The sequence below is a fragment of the Rhinatrema bivittatum genome, chromosome 1 (assembly GCF_901001135.1).
Source record: "Rhinatrema bivittatum chromosome 1, aRhiBiv1.1, whole genome shotgun sequence".
In the NCBI taxonomy this organism is placed as follows: domain Eukaryota; kingdom Metazoa; phylum Chordata; class Amphibia; order Gymnophiona; family Rhinatrematidae; genus Rhinatrema; species Rhinatrema bivittatum.
The window spans coordinates 350,070,139-350,083,693 of NC_042615.1; the positions used below are offsets into that span (position 1 = coordinate 350,070,139).

Below are 13,555 nucleotides of genomic sequence, written 5' to 3' on the forward strand. Positions count from 1 at the left end.
AGGCTTCTGAGATCGCTAATTTATAATACCGTTTCAAGTGAACGAGCCTTTCCTATGAATATCGATTTCATAATTAACATACCCTGTTCTCTTTTTCACAGTGTTTTTTGAGTTCTCTCATTTACAAATAAGTAAGTGAGTTCTGATAGGTTTTAATTAGCAATATAGAGGGTGGCTCAGGTATCCTTAGTTATAGTGTGGTTTTGTTTTCATGCGTTTATTTTTTCATTTTGTATTTTTTAAATTCTTTTTAATTTTTTCATATTAACCCCTAGATTAATCAAAATGAGTTAGAGAGAGCGAGAGAACCTCTTTATAAGGCTCTCATATTAGTCATCTATTTAAACCACTGAGGAGGTTCAACTAGTAACTCGAGGTGAGGTTTTGGTGGTGGTCTAGGGTTTAGGGGGCAGTTTTACATGCACAGTCAGATGTCTGAACAGCACAGTACACATCAGTGAAGATTTAATGTGATTTGGAATGAGGAAAGGTACACAAAGATAACATTTCTACAATGTTCTCTCACCCTAGCTTGATGAACTCTACAAGGGTCTTGTCGAGGCATTTGACACCATACCCAGGAGGAACATCATATTATTACAGTTTCAAATTCAATTTGTGAATAAATAGATTGGCATATTTTTGAACAATACTTTTCATGGTCCATTTCCAGTAAATTTATATTGGTTGTAACTGCTGAGAAAGACACCCAATTTGAGGTGTCTTTCTCAACAATCTAGAAGAAAGTCTAGATCAGTGATGGCTAACCTATGACACACGTGTCAGAGGTGACACGCCGAGACTTTTTGTTGACACGCGCAGCGTTTCGTGGACTATAGGGAATTTTTTTGTTAACCGACTTGCTGTCTTTTGAAAGAAATAAATAAATAAGGTCAAGAATTATTTGTTTTTGCTTTATTAATAAATACAGAACATATATTAAAATTATAACTTTTTGTTATTAATATTAGAGCTACAAATATCACAAAATTATGGATTTTTCTAGAAGTGACACACCACCCGAGTTATGCTTGGTTTTTTTTATGAATTTTGACACACGGAGCGCTAAAGGTTGGCCATCACTGGTCTAGATTCCCGCAGGGTCCGGAATCAAGTACATTATTTCATTGCCTGAAAGAACTAAGGCCCTGTGGAAAATTCAGGGGAACCTACCACCAATCTGCAGGCTCCCCAGCTGGTGGCAGAATTCCACCGCAGGTTCCCCTTGAAGACCAGGTCCAGAAGACTGGGGAGGGGGCTTTGGAAGAGGGGTACTATTACACCTTTCCTCTCTGATCCAAAGCACCGCCATCAGCATGTTGTTCCAAGGACACAGGATAGAACTTCCTGTAAGTCTGGGCTTCCTTTTATAGGTCCCCTAGCTGGGACGTTCTATGGTGCTGGCTGATGACATCACATCCCCCATGATTATATAAGGAAATCCTTTACAACCAGCCAGTCCTTGTTTCCTGTCCGTGCCCTGCCTTGTCTCTTTAGTCCTGGTTGTCTTGTCTGTCCTGTTCGTCTTAGATTCATATTTCGACCTGGCTTCTGACCTTTCCTGTCTGAGAGTCTGTGAAGTAGTGCTCATCTCTGCCAGTCTTGTGGTAGCACAAGACTTTGGTGGAGCAATGGGAATCCATGCCACTACAAAGGGTGCTCTCCATTGCTGCCGCCTAATTTGATCGTGTTAGTCTTTGAGATGCCAGTTTGCTCGGGCAGTGACATTGTTTGTACTTTCTTTTAAAATACATAATCAGTTCAGTGTATTTCATTGTGCTTTTTGAAAATTTCCACATTTCCATCCAGACCAAACAGCATTCAGCACTGCTTCCCTGGGAAAACTTTAGGGGGTTACTTTCTAAAGGCTTTCTCCCATTTTGTGTTTATGGGAAAAATATTTGAAGCTGAATTTGAAAAGCCCTATCAGTGAATTAATTAGGGGATGTGCGAAAATGTCAGGCTTGCATGTACAGAGCAGATTTTAAAAGCTACCAAGATTTGCGCGTATCTCCAGGAGCGTGCATGTCGTGGAAGTTTTTCAAAAAGGGGGTGGGTGTGGTGTTTCAGGGCATGAACCTGAGCGATCTGGCGTGCACTGAGCCTCCCTGCCGCATAACTTTACTTCTGCTATGGATGACATGTAAGTTAAATAAAGAAAAATAGGCAGAGCTGAGGGGTTTTAAGGGTCAGGGATAACTGGGAGGAGTGAAGGCTACTAAACTGGTAAAACTGGGAATTGTCAGTGTGTGCCCCTTTTAAACTTCCCCAGCTTATGCAACAGAAATGGGATTTGCTTGCACAAATTTAAAATATGGCGCGTATGTGTGCACACCTAGGGTATTTTATAACATGCATATATGCACCCAAGTTATAAAACAGCCGCGTCCTTGGACGCGGCTTTCACGCACACGTGCACCAGTCTTAGTACATACGGCCCTTAAGATACTTCTCCACCTGCAATTATTAACAATACACGATTAAAATGTCATACTCCAATTTTTTTTATTTTTTTAGTGACTCTCTTCTCTCCCGTTTCTGAAATCAACATTTCTTTTACTATTCACCCTGCGCCAGATTGTTTTGGGATTCTCCCTTTGCTGCACGAACGCAGATAGCACAGAGCCTTGAAACCTCCGCATTTGCAGCCGAATCACCTGTGCTGTTCCTGGTGGTACCGCAGCAACCGCATACCATAGAGCCGCCGCTTGATTGGCTGCTGCCCGGCTTGTTGGGTGCGGGGGGGGGGGGGGGGGGGGTTCTACCACCCGCTCCGAATTTTAAGGCGGGTTGGCATAGCACCCCGTCGCCAGGGCAACGGAGCTACCCGAGGGGAGAGGGGCGAGACTCAACGGCCTGGCGCGCGCTCAGCTTCAAACCCAACTGTCTCCCGTGCAGCTCGCGGCGACTGGGGCGGTGGCAAGGGAGGGCTGGGAAGGGCAGGTGAGGAGTGGGGAGCGCAACTGAGTTCCGCTATCCTGGTGCACGGAGCGGGCAGGAAGGAGCAGGAGAAAAAGAAGTAGGCAAGTAACTGTTTACTGGGCGCCGCCTGTCGGAGGGGCTTAACCCCTGCGTCTCGAGGTGTAGGTTTCGGGGTCACGTGACGTAAAGCATCTCCGGCATGCTCTGGGTCGAATTAGTGTTTTTGCACCGTTCGGCAGAAAACATGGTTTATTATGATAACGATTATTACTTAACAGGTCTCCAGTAGCTCAGTTTGCTTGGCCGACTTTCATCTTGCTTTTTATTTTATTTATCCTAAAGTTTATATTTTTCTTACATGCTGCAGTTAAAAGTCCCTGGGTTTTTTTTCCCTCCAGGGTTCATTTTTTAGCTTGTGATAATTCTGAAGATGCAGGTACTGTCAGGAAAATAAAACATGATACATCTCTGCTTCTGAAACATTTACCAATAACTGGTATGGTTAAGTATTTGGAAATTTTATTTATTTATTTTTTTGTACTATGAAAAATTCGGTCGGAGTTGGAGGTATATTCAACCCTTTCCAGTGGAGATTAACTACTGCACATAGTATTTTGCAGTCTAAGATTTAAAAGTCTTTTAAGAAAGAAAATAATCTTCTATATTGATTTTTGTTGCCTTAAAAAAGCTTGGGGGTGAATTTTCAAACCTGCGCACTGGCGTACATGTGCACGTGCTACCCGGTGCGCGCATATGTACCCCCGATTTTGTAACATGTGCAAGCATAAAGTTGGTGGTTAGCGTGCACAAGCGGGTGCTCACTAGTGCACCTTCGTGCGCCGACGCCCGCGGGCTTCCTCCGTTCCCTCCCAGGCCGCTCCGATGAGGGAACTTCCCTTCCCCCTAACCTAAGCTTTCCACCCCTTCCCCTAACCTTTTCCCCCCTAGCCCTACTCTAACCCTCTCCCAGATTCTTATCATACCTTTTGCGTGCGTCGGCAGCCAGCCGGCACATGCTCCTCCAACACAGCGGCAAATAGCCGCTGTGCCGGAGGCCTCTGGCCCCGCCCCATCCCCGATCCCGAACCGCTCCTTTAGTAAAGCCCCGGGACTTAGACGAATCCCGGGGCTTTACACGCATTGCTGGGCCTTTCTAAAATAGGCCCGGTGTGCGTAAGCCATTCTACACGTGTACATCTTTGAAAATATGGCCCTTACTGTTTTAAAATAGCTATATGCAGACTGTAAAAATCGCGGGTGCCAAGTTACCCATGTACTTAAAATTTTGCACATGTAACTTGTGCTTGGGGGGAGAAGTTGCCATCTTTGGTGGGTAAGCAGTCACCACTGTGGAAAGGACAGAAGCTGCCTTGATCTAGCCTCTGAAGAAGAGGGGATAGAAGGAAGGGGTGGACAATGAATAGGATAGAAAGCTAAAACAATGTTAAAAAACATTAAAGAAAAATAAAAAAGTTATAATTTTATTTTTAAACTCTGGCTCCTGAAAATTCATGCTGGTGCCTAGGTTTTCCCAAAATGTTTTCCAACCCTGGCTGAATGGAATGAGGACTTAAACAATACCTGACAAGAAATAATCAACAAACTAATAGGCCATGCAATAATCTGGTCGCTAACAGAATGGTTGCTGGTTTTCAGTGCATATTTTTAACGCCCAGATTAATTTTTTAAAATTCCCTCTGCAGTAAGCTAATGAAATGAAAATCCATCAGGAAGTAAAAAAAAAAAGTGCATTGAGAGTAAAATGTACATTGGGAAAAGGTCCAACACACATTTTAACTCGGGGAGGTGGGGGAGGCATTCCTGATGGCCATAAGTGATGGCAGCCACCACCACTTTATTGGATAAATACTGATTTATCCAGCTATCTGGCACTGAGTAGATGTTGCCATTTACCCAGATAAATTTGTACTTATCAGTGGATATTTAAAAACTTTTAAAAGACATTCCCCCCCCCCCCTTTTTTAGGGATTTTAAACCAGCGCAGTAGTGCTGGAAACTTAATTCCAGCTCTGTCTTGGTATTAAGTTTCCAGCACTAAAAAAGGGATGCTGGGCAGATGCAGTTTCTGCATCAGGAAGCATTGCTTAATGTCCTCATCTTCATGGGATTTCCATGAGAGGGTGCTAAGCAGTACTCCACTTTGGAAACATGCATTTTCTGAGTGTAAAACTCTTTGTTGCATCAGCATAACGTTTTGAGCGCAGAAAATGTGTTGAAGTGTGTGCAGAAAGGTGCATTTGGCTAAACACACCTTTCTGCATGGGCCTGTAAGGGTACAATGTTCTAAAGTGTGTTAAAGCTAATGCAGTGTTCATTTGCACGTTTTCAACCTGCATTAATGTTGGGTGAGTATTAACACAGACCAATGCAATTTATATTAATGATCTATGTCATATGCAAATACACGCAAAGCAGTTCATTAATATTAAATAGAGTTAGTGCATATTGCATTAAGCATTGTGATTTGTGATAATCCCATCCCCATAATGTAACTTCTTAACTATACCTTTTGAGGTGTAATGAAGTATATTTATTTGCATTTGTTATCTGCTTTTTTTTAATATATGATTCACTCAGAGTGGTTTACAATACATTAGTATATCAGTAAATGGAGCTGGAGCTGGCGTTAAGGCTTGAGGCAGTCAGGTTAGGAAGACGGATGCTCATAAAATTGAGCATCCGTTTTTCTTAACTCTCACACAGCCACTTGTCCTGGGCGCCTGATGCCGAGGAAGCGCTAGGGACGCACGGTTTCCCCTAGCGCCTCCTTTTTAATGCAGCGGCTCATTTGCCTACTGCATCCGCTCCCAAGAGAGGAGGATGGGCGTACATTAGAAAAGTGGGCGCTCAATCATGAATGCCCATTTTTCACGCACCGGTACTGCATCCACCTGTCAGTCTGAAAGATCACTCGTCTAGTCCTTCTCCTGTCATGCAAAATGGCATCAGCTGACCTCACACTGATTGCATGACGCTATCTGGTTCCATTTTGTGTGGTGGAGGCAGGAAAGGATGCTACTAGTACTACTGTTACTACTTAGCACTTCTGTAGCACTACTCATGTATGGTTTTATTAAATTTTAAATTGTATTTTATTATTTTGTAATTTATAGTTAAGTATGTTATCAGGAGATATAAATCTATAGACCCTTATGGGGTTTTAATTCAATTATGTGCCATTTTAATTTTATTTTATTATGAGTTTTTGGGACAAAGTATTAATGACTTGTCCAACTTTTATGAAACCGACGTGAAGTGTATACGATATGTTTGGTATATAAAAATGCCTAAATAAATAAATACTCAATGCATGCAGTGCTGAATAAAAACATAAAAGTGACAGTCCTGCTCATTAGAGCTTACAGTCTAATCATGACAAACATACAAGGCAAAAAACACTTTGGGGATTTCATTTATTAAGAAAATGGTTAAAATTAATGAGGCTGTAGGCGGGACAATCAGGGGTTAAGATTTAAAAACAACCTAAAAAAAGTGGGTTTTTAGACAGTGTTTAAAAAAAGCAAGAGAGGGAGCATGATGCACCAGCTGAGGAAGTTTATTCGATGCATATGGTGCAGCCAGGTGGAAAGCACAAAGGCAATAGAAGAGAAGTGCAGAGATGACTTGCCTGATGAGCAGAGTGCATTAGGAGGGGTACAGGGAGATAAAAGGAGCTTGAACTATATGCAGGAATGGAAAGAGAGCCAATGTAGGGACATGAGAAGAGGGGTTATATGGGTGTAATGATTTTAGCGAAAGATAAGTCATGCAACTGAATTTTGGATGGATTGTAGTGGAGAGAGGTGGCTTACTGGGAGACCTGTGAGGAGCAGGTTGCAGTAGTCTTAAGTGGGAGGTAATGAAAGAATGGATAAGTGTTATATTAGTATATTCAGAAAGAAAGAAACACATTTTGGTGATGTTATCAAGAAAGAAATGGCACATTTTAGCAGCGTTTTGGATATGTGTACAGAAGGAAATAGAGAAGTTGAGCTGAGGGACTATAAGGATTACAGTTGTATCCATAGAAATATAATAAAGAGGAAGAGGGAAGTGGGTTTTGGGGGACAATAAGGAGCTCTGTCTTGGCCATATTCAGCTTAAGGTGGCGGAACATTTGGACAGCAACATCAGGCAAGCAGGCTGAAATCTTGGACTGGATTCTTTATAAAATTTCTGGTGTAGAGAGGAAAATCTGTGAATAATTACCATAAAGATGGTATTGAAAGCCATGAAAACAGGGCCAGATTAAGGGGCAGGCCAACTGGGCAATTGTTCAAGGTGTTTACCACTAGAGTGCTGAAAGGGCCCTGAGGAGCTGTTGGCGGATCCCATCCTGCTGGTGGCAAAGACAGAGAAGCCCAGCCTAGAGGAGCCCTTGGCAGAACCCAACTCGCTGGCAGCGAAGAAAAAGAGAGAGGCCTGGCACCCTAAAACAAGATGAAGAGGCACAGCCTGAGTGAGAGGCTTTGAGTGAATGAGGAAGTCTGTATGTGTGTGTGAAAGGAGCCTGTGTGTGTATGTGTGTGTGTATGAGAGAAGGAGCCTGGGTAGGAGAAGGAGCATGTCTGTGTGAGAGAGAAGGAGCCTGTGTGAAAGAAGGAGCCCATGTGTGTGAGAGAGAGAGGGAGCTTGTGTAATGGATGTGCGTGTACTTGTATGTGTTAATGTGTGAGAGAGATAGAGAGCATGTCAGTGTGTGTGAGAGAGGAAGCCTGTATGAGGGAAGGAGAGTGTGTGTGTGTGTGTGTGTGTTGTGTGGAGGGAGGTAAGATACATTCATATGGGTAGATGATAAGAGCATGAAGGTGAGATGGAGAGAGAGGGAAGTGTGCATGTTAGAGAGTGTATATATGAGAGACAATAGGGAATGCCTGCATCCCCCATCCCCCCTATAATCCACAACAATCTCAGGGTAACTGGAAATCATAAAATTCAAAGTATGGAGTGTGGGAGATTTTTAAAATCCTTATTAGTTTTAATTATTGGGAGTTATTTGATGTGTCTGCTGTTACAAAATATTTTATTGGTGTTTTGGGAAATATTTAAAAATGTCATGAGATTTTAATTTTGGATGTTCTATTTAGCAGTCTTGAACTAATTCTTTTTATTAGCATGGTTTTATTATGTTTTATATTTCTTGGTTTTATTGTTTTATGAGGAGTGGTCAGAGCTGCAGCATGGGAGAGAAAAAATGATGGAGAAAAGAAAGGAAGAAGGAGAGCCTGGGAAAGATGAGGGAAGACTGAGTAAGTGAGGGCTAAGAAACAGGAATAGAGGGAAGAAAAAGTGGAAGAGAGAGATGGCAAGAAAGACTAAAGCGGAAAGGAATAAGAGGTGAGTGGGGAGGGATGTAAGAATATAGATGGAAACAATGGAGATGGAGGGAAGGATTGGAGAGACTATCAGAGAAAGGGAAATAGAATAGACTGGAATGGAATGGAATGGAATGGAAATACAGTGCATTCAGAAAGTTTCAGACCCCTTCACTTTTTCCACATTTTGTTACATTACAGCCTTATTCTAAAATGGATAATATGCATTATTTTTCCCTCCTCAATCTACACACAATACCCCATAATGACAAGACAAAATCAGGTTTGTAGAAAACTGTGCAAATTAATTTAAAAATACCCGCTTGAAATATCACATTTACATAAGTATTCAGACTCTTTACTCAGTACTTTGCTGAGGCACCTGTTGCGCTGGAGGTGGACCCTTGGCCTGGTGCAGGATTGGTACGGCCCTCTGGTCAGACCCAGAGAGCGCCTGCCACCAGGAGGAGGAGTACAAGAGGAGACAGAGGCTAGCTGGAGCTTCGCCAATAACAGTCCGGGGTTTCCGCAGGTTGAGCCCTTGGGTACCCGGACCGCCTGGACTTAGGTGGGCCTCAGATGGTCTCCCGGAGAGGTAGCGGAGGGGTGTGCCCACCATGAGCAAGGGTGTGCGGCTGATGCCGGGAGGAAGGGCTAGACCCCAACTGGAAGCTCCGTAGACCTCAGGGAGGTAACAGTTCAGGAAGGTTCTCTGGGCAAGGCAGGCGGCGCTTGCGGATCTAGTCAGGTGGAAGCCGCAGGTTGATTCCAAGCAGGTTGGTCTGGTAGTCACAGTAGGCCTGAAGAGAGTGGCCGAGTGAAGCGCAAGGGTCAAAGCCAGAGTATCAGTCCAGAAGTGGTCAGCCAAAGCAGGGGTCAATACCAAGGTCAGTCCGAGCATAGTCAAGGCAAGCGAGGGTCAGTTCCAGGCGGCAGACGAGAGCATGGTCAGGCAGACAGTAGTCAGTTCCAGGCGGCAGACAAGAGAATGGTCAGGCAGGCAGTGGTCAGTAACAGAGATCAGTCCAGGAAGGTACTACCTGAGAAGGATACAGGAACACACGGAGACTCAGGCACAAGGAGGCACTGGAACACGGAGATACTGGAACAAGGAGACACTGGAAAGGATAAGGTAAACTACTACACCAATGGTGTTGACCCGATTGCCAAGGCGAGGTCCTGGGGACAGGGCCTCGCTATTTATAGACAGGTTAAGTGATGTCATCATTTTGCATCCAGATCGGGATTCCCGTGCTTGGCCCCGGTGGGAGCTCCGCTGCGAGGGCCGTAGCGAGGAAGAAGTTGAGGCAGGTTGCAGTGAGCATTGGGGACGCCAGGAGCTGACGGCAGTGGCGAGGCCGGCACTGGTTGAGGGCAGTGCGAGGTGAGCAGGCCTGGTCGCGGGACCCACGCGGCCGGGACACGCAACAGCACCTTTTGCAGTGAATAAAGCCTCAAGTCTTTTTGGGTATGATGCGACAATCTTGGCACACCTGGATTTGGGGATTTTCACCCATTCTTTGCAGATCCTTTCAACCTCTGTCAGGCTGGATGAGAATCGTTAATGATAGCTGTTTTCAGGTCTCTCCAGAGATGTTTGGTCGGGTTCAAGTTTGGCCTCTGGCTGTGCCACTTAAGGACATTCACAAACTTGTGCCGAAGCCACTCCTGCATTGTCTTGGCTGTGTGTTTAAATTGTTATCCTGTTGGAAAGTGAATTGTTGCCCCAGTTTGAGGTCCCTTCATCGTTCCCTTGATCCTGACTAGTTTCCAAGTCCCTGCAGCTGAAAAACATCCCCACAGCATGATGCTGCCATCACCATGTTTCACTGTTAGGGATGGTATTTGCTAGGTGATGAGTGGTGCCTGGTTTCCACCAGATATGATGTTTGGCATTCAAGCCAAAGAGTTCAATCTTGGTTTCATCAGATCAGAAAATCTTGTTTCTTGTGCTCTAAAGGTCCTTTAAGTGCCTTTTGTCAAACTCCAAGTGGGTTGTCGTGTGCCTTTTACTGAGGAGTGGTTTCCGTTTGGCCACTTTATCATAAAGGCCTGGTTGGTGGAGTGCTGCAGAGATGGTTGTCCTTCTGGAAGGTTCTCTCATCACCACAGTGAAACTCTGGAGCTCTGACAGAGTGACCATTGGGTACTTGGTCACCTTGATCAAGGCCTTTCTGCCCTGATTGCTCAGTTTGGGCGGGCAGCCAGCTCTAGGAAGAGTCCTGGTGGTTCCAAATTTCTTTCATTTAAGAATGATGGAGGCCACTGTGTTCTTCAGAACCTTCAATGCTGCAGCAATTTTTTTGTCCCCTTCCTCAGATCTGTGCCTCGACAGAAACCTGTCCCAGAGGTCTACAGACAATTTCTTCAACTTCATGTTACACCCCTGTCCGCGGACCACATCCCGCAGATAGGCCCTCACCTCTTCTCCAGCGCTGCTTCTTCACCGCAGCCTGGACTGCTGCCGAGCCGCGCCTCCCTTTTACTTTGCAGCTTTGCCGCCGCTGCTGCCGCTATAGCTGCTTCCTCCTGAGTGGCTGGAGCCACACTGCCGACTTCTCCTTCAGGGGAATCCCCTCGCGGAGATTCCTCTCTCAACCACAGCTCGATTGCCACTGCTGGAGTTCCTCTTCGCGGCAGGGAGCCGCCGCTGCCTTGTCCTCTTCATCAGGGCCGGTCCTGCCCCAGCGCAGCTCCTCTTCAATGGCAGGAGCCGCCTCCGGCCATCTCCAGGCTCCATAACGCTGCTGCAGGACTAGCTTCTCCCATCTTCCTTCCTGGGCTCCCTCTAGGGGCTGGTCACACGTCTCTCTTCGTCTCTTATGGGCCAGAGACAGGAAGCACCCTTGTCTCCTCCCAGATGATGTCATCAGGGCTCTTCCTGGTCTGCTCTATAAATAGGCACTGCTTCAGTTCCTCAGTGCCTTCGGATAGAGTTAAAACTCTCCGCTTTCCATCTTCTGAGTGACACCATTGTTGGAGTTACGACCTCTCCACCTTCCATCTTCGGAGTTTCACCTCCTTGGAGCTTCTCCTTTGTCCATGGAGTTCCACAGCAAGATGGACCACTTCCATCGTGGTCCATCTTGCTGCTCCTGTCCGGAAGACTTCATGTTCCGTGTCTTCTTCTTCTTCCTGATGTCCGTCCGACGCTCCAGGTTTCATCCCTCGTCGGATCATTCTCGTGGTATGTTCCAGCCCTTGGCTTTCCTTCCGTAAGCCTTGGGGTTCCTCGTCCATACCTTGATGTCTCAGATGTTCCTGTCTCCCAGATGTCCAGATGTCCGCTGTTCAGCTATTCAGATGTCCAGGTGTCCTTCGTCCTGATGTCCGTCGTCCTCTTCTCTACAACCTTCTGATCTCTACTCGTCCAGTAGGCCACGCTGCCTGTGTCCATCGTCCCAGATGTCCAGAGACCCTGATGTCCAGTTGTCTTCTCGTTCTGAGATCCAGGTGTCCAGATGTCTAGATGACCTGTGCTTGAGGCATCCCCTCTCACGTTCCTGAAGTATCCGCCAGCAGCCTTTTTGTTCCCCGGACTACTCCTCCAGTTGTCTTTCTCAGAAGCGTCTGGGCGTTCCCGGTATCAGTCATCAGGTGATCGGAATCGTCTCCGGTTGGACTTCGTTCAAGTACTGTCCGGACCTTCTTCTCCTTCCTGTGCTCATCCTGCTCTCCGCGTGGTCCGCGACCAGCCTTCCAGGTTGTATAGGGTGCGTAGTGGGACAGGGTGGTCCGTGACCAGTCCACGTCGGGCTGTGTAGGGTGCCCTGAGGGACAGCACCCTCCCAAGTCTCTAAGAGCCTCATACCTTGTTCACCTTCAAGGTTATCCCCTTGTTCAAGTCTTCAAGAGTATCGTCTTGTTCAAGTCTTCAAGTGTATCCCCTTGTCCAAGTCTTCAAGAGTATCGACTTGTCCAAGTCTCCATGTCTTCGACTGTCTCCTCTCGTCTTCTCCAGTCCAGGAGTCCTCTTCTCGTCCAAGTTCCAGGAGTCCTCATTTCCCTATGTACTCTGACTCTTTGACTCTCTCGGCTCCAGAATCTCCTACTCCTACTTTGCCTCAGAGTTTCCAGCTCTCTGTCAGCTCTAGTATGTGTTGGTTCAACAGAGGGTTGACCCATTTCATCATCCTCCTGTGTTCTTGCTCTGCCCATGCTTGTACTTGCTCACCTCACTTGAGGTGTGTCTTGGGGCTCCTCCCTGAGCCACCTCGGGCCCAAGGGCTCACACTTTTTCAGGAGGAAGCGATCGTGCCTCTACGCCCTTCCCAGGGCTCTCCGAGCGCGTTCGTAACACTTCATGGATTTGCTTTTGCTCTGACATGCACTGTCAACTGTGGGCCCTTATATAAACAAGTTTTTGCCTTTCCAAATCATGTCCAATCAATTGAATTTACCACAGTGGATTCTAATCAAATTGGAGAAACATCTCAAGTTTGATCAATGGAAACAGTAAGCACCTGAGCTCAGCTTTGAGTGTTATAGCAAAGGAGCTGAATGCTTATTATGTAAATGGGATATTTCAGTTTTTTTTAATATGCACAAATTTCTATAAACCTGATTTCACTTTGAAATTAAAGGGGTATTGGTGTGGTTTGAGGAGAGAAAAATGCATATTATTCGTTTTAGAATAAGGCTATAACTTAAAATGTGGAAAAAGTAAAGAGGTCTGAATACTTTCTGAATGTACTATAGGTGAAGGGAGAAAAAGCATTTTTGAGAGGGAAAAAGACAAACTAGTAATACATTGAGAGAAAAAAAAATTAAATTGTAGAAAAAAGAAATGGAGAACTGTACAAATGCATATATAAGTATATGACAAATATTTTTTAAGGAAAATTTAAAAAGATTTTCATTAGAATAGTATCTTTTTAGGTGCTGTTGCTAGGTATACCTCACTCTTATTTTTATTTTTGCTTTACAACATTGGGGGGGTTTCGCTTCTTGTTGTTTAGGGTGTTAATGTTGCGTGTTCCGACCGCGTTGGCATCGTGGCAGGCCCTGCTCAACTCGCGCTTCCTTCAACCAGCTCCGGACACCCCTCCCTTGCGACCGCAGCCAGTTCACGGCGTCCTCGGGCTCTCTGTTTGCCATCCTCCTCACAGGCCTCATGGCGGAGCTCCCGTCAGGGCTCCGCGGCGTCCTCGACCACTCCCCTAGGCGTGCGAGTGGCTGACGTTCAGCCCTTTAAAGGGTCCAAGGCGGGAAAACCTGCGGGGGCGCCTCCCGATGATGTCACTTAGTTTCACTATATAAGGTGAGGCCCTGCCCCCAGTACCTTGCCTTGGCAATCG

The 13,555-nt window shown here is 45.7% G+C and overlaps 1 protein-coding gene across 2 annotated transcripts in view; it reads left to right on the forward strand.

Annotated features, from left to right (window-relative positions):
* The first annotated feature begins 2,778 nt into the window (after positions 1-2,778).
* The window catches only part of CCDC158 (coiled-coil domain containing 158), a 1,731,209-nt gene continuing 1,720,432 nt past the window's right edge, over positions 2,779-13,555 (forward strand). The window contains exon 1 of one of the 2 annotated variants that reach the window (XM_029599728.1): positions 2,779-3,023. The gene's annotated coding sequence lies outside the window, so the exon portion shown is untranslated. The remainder of the gene's footprint in view (positions 3,024-13,555) is intronic. The other variant, XM_029599736.1, reaches the window with a different exon arrangement.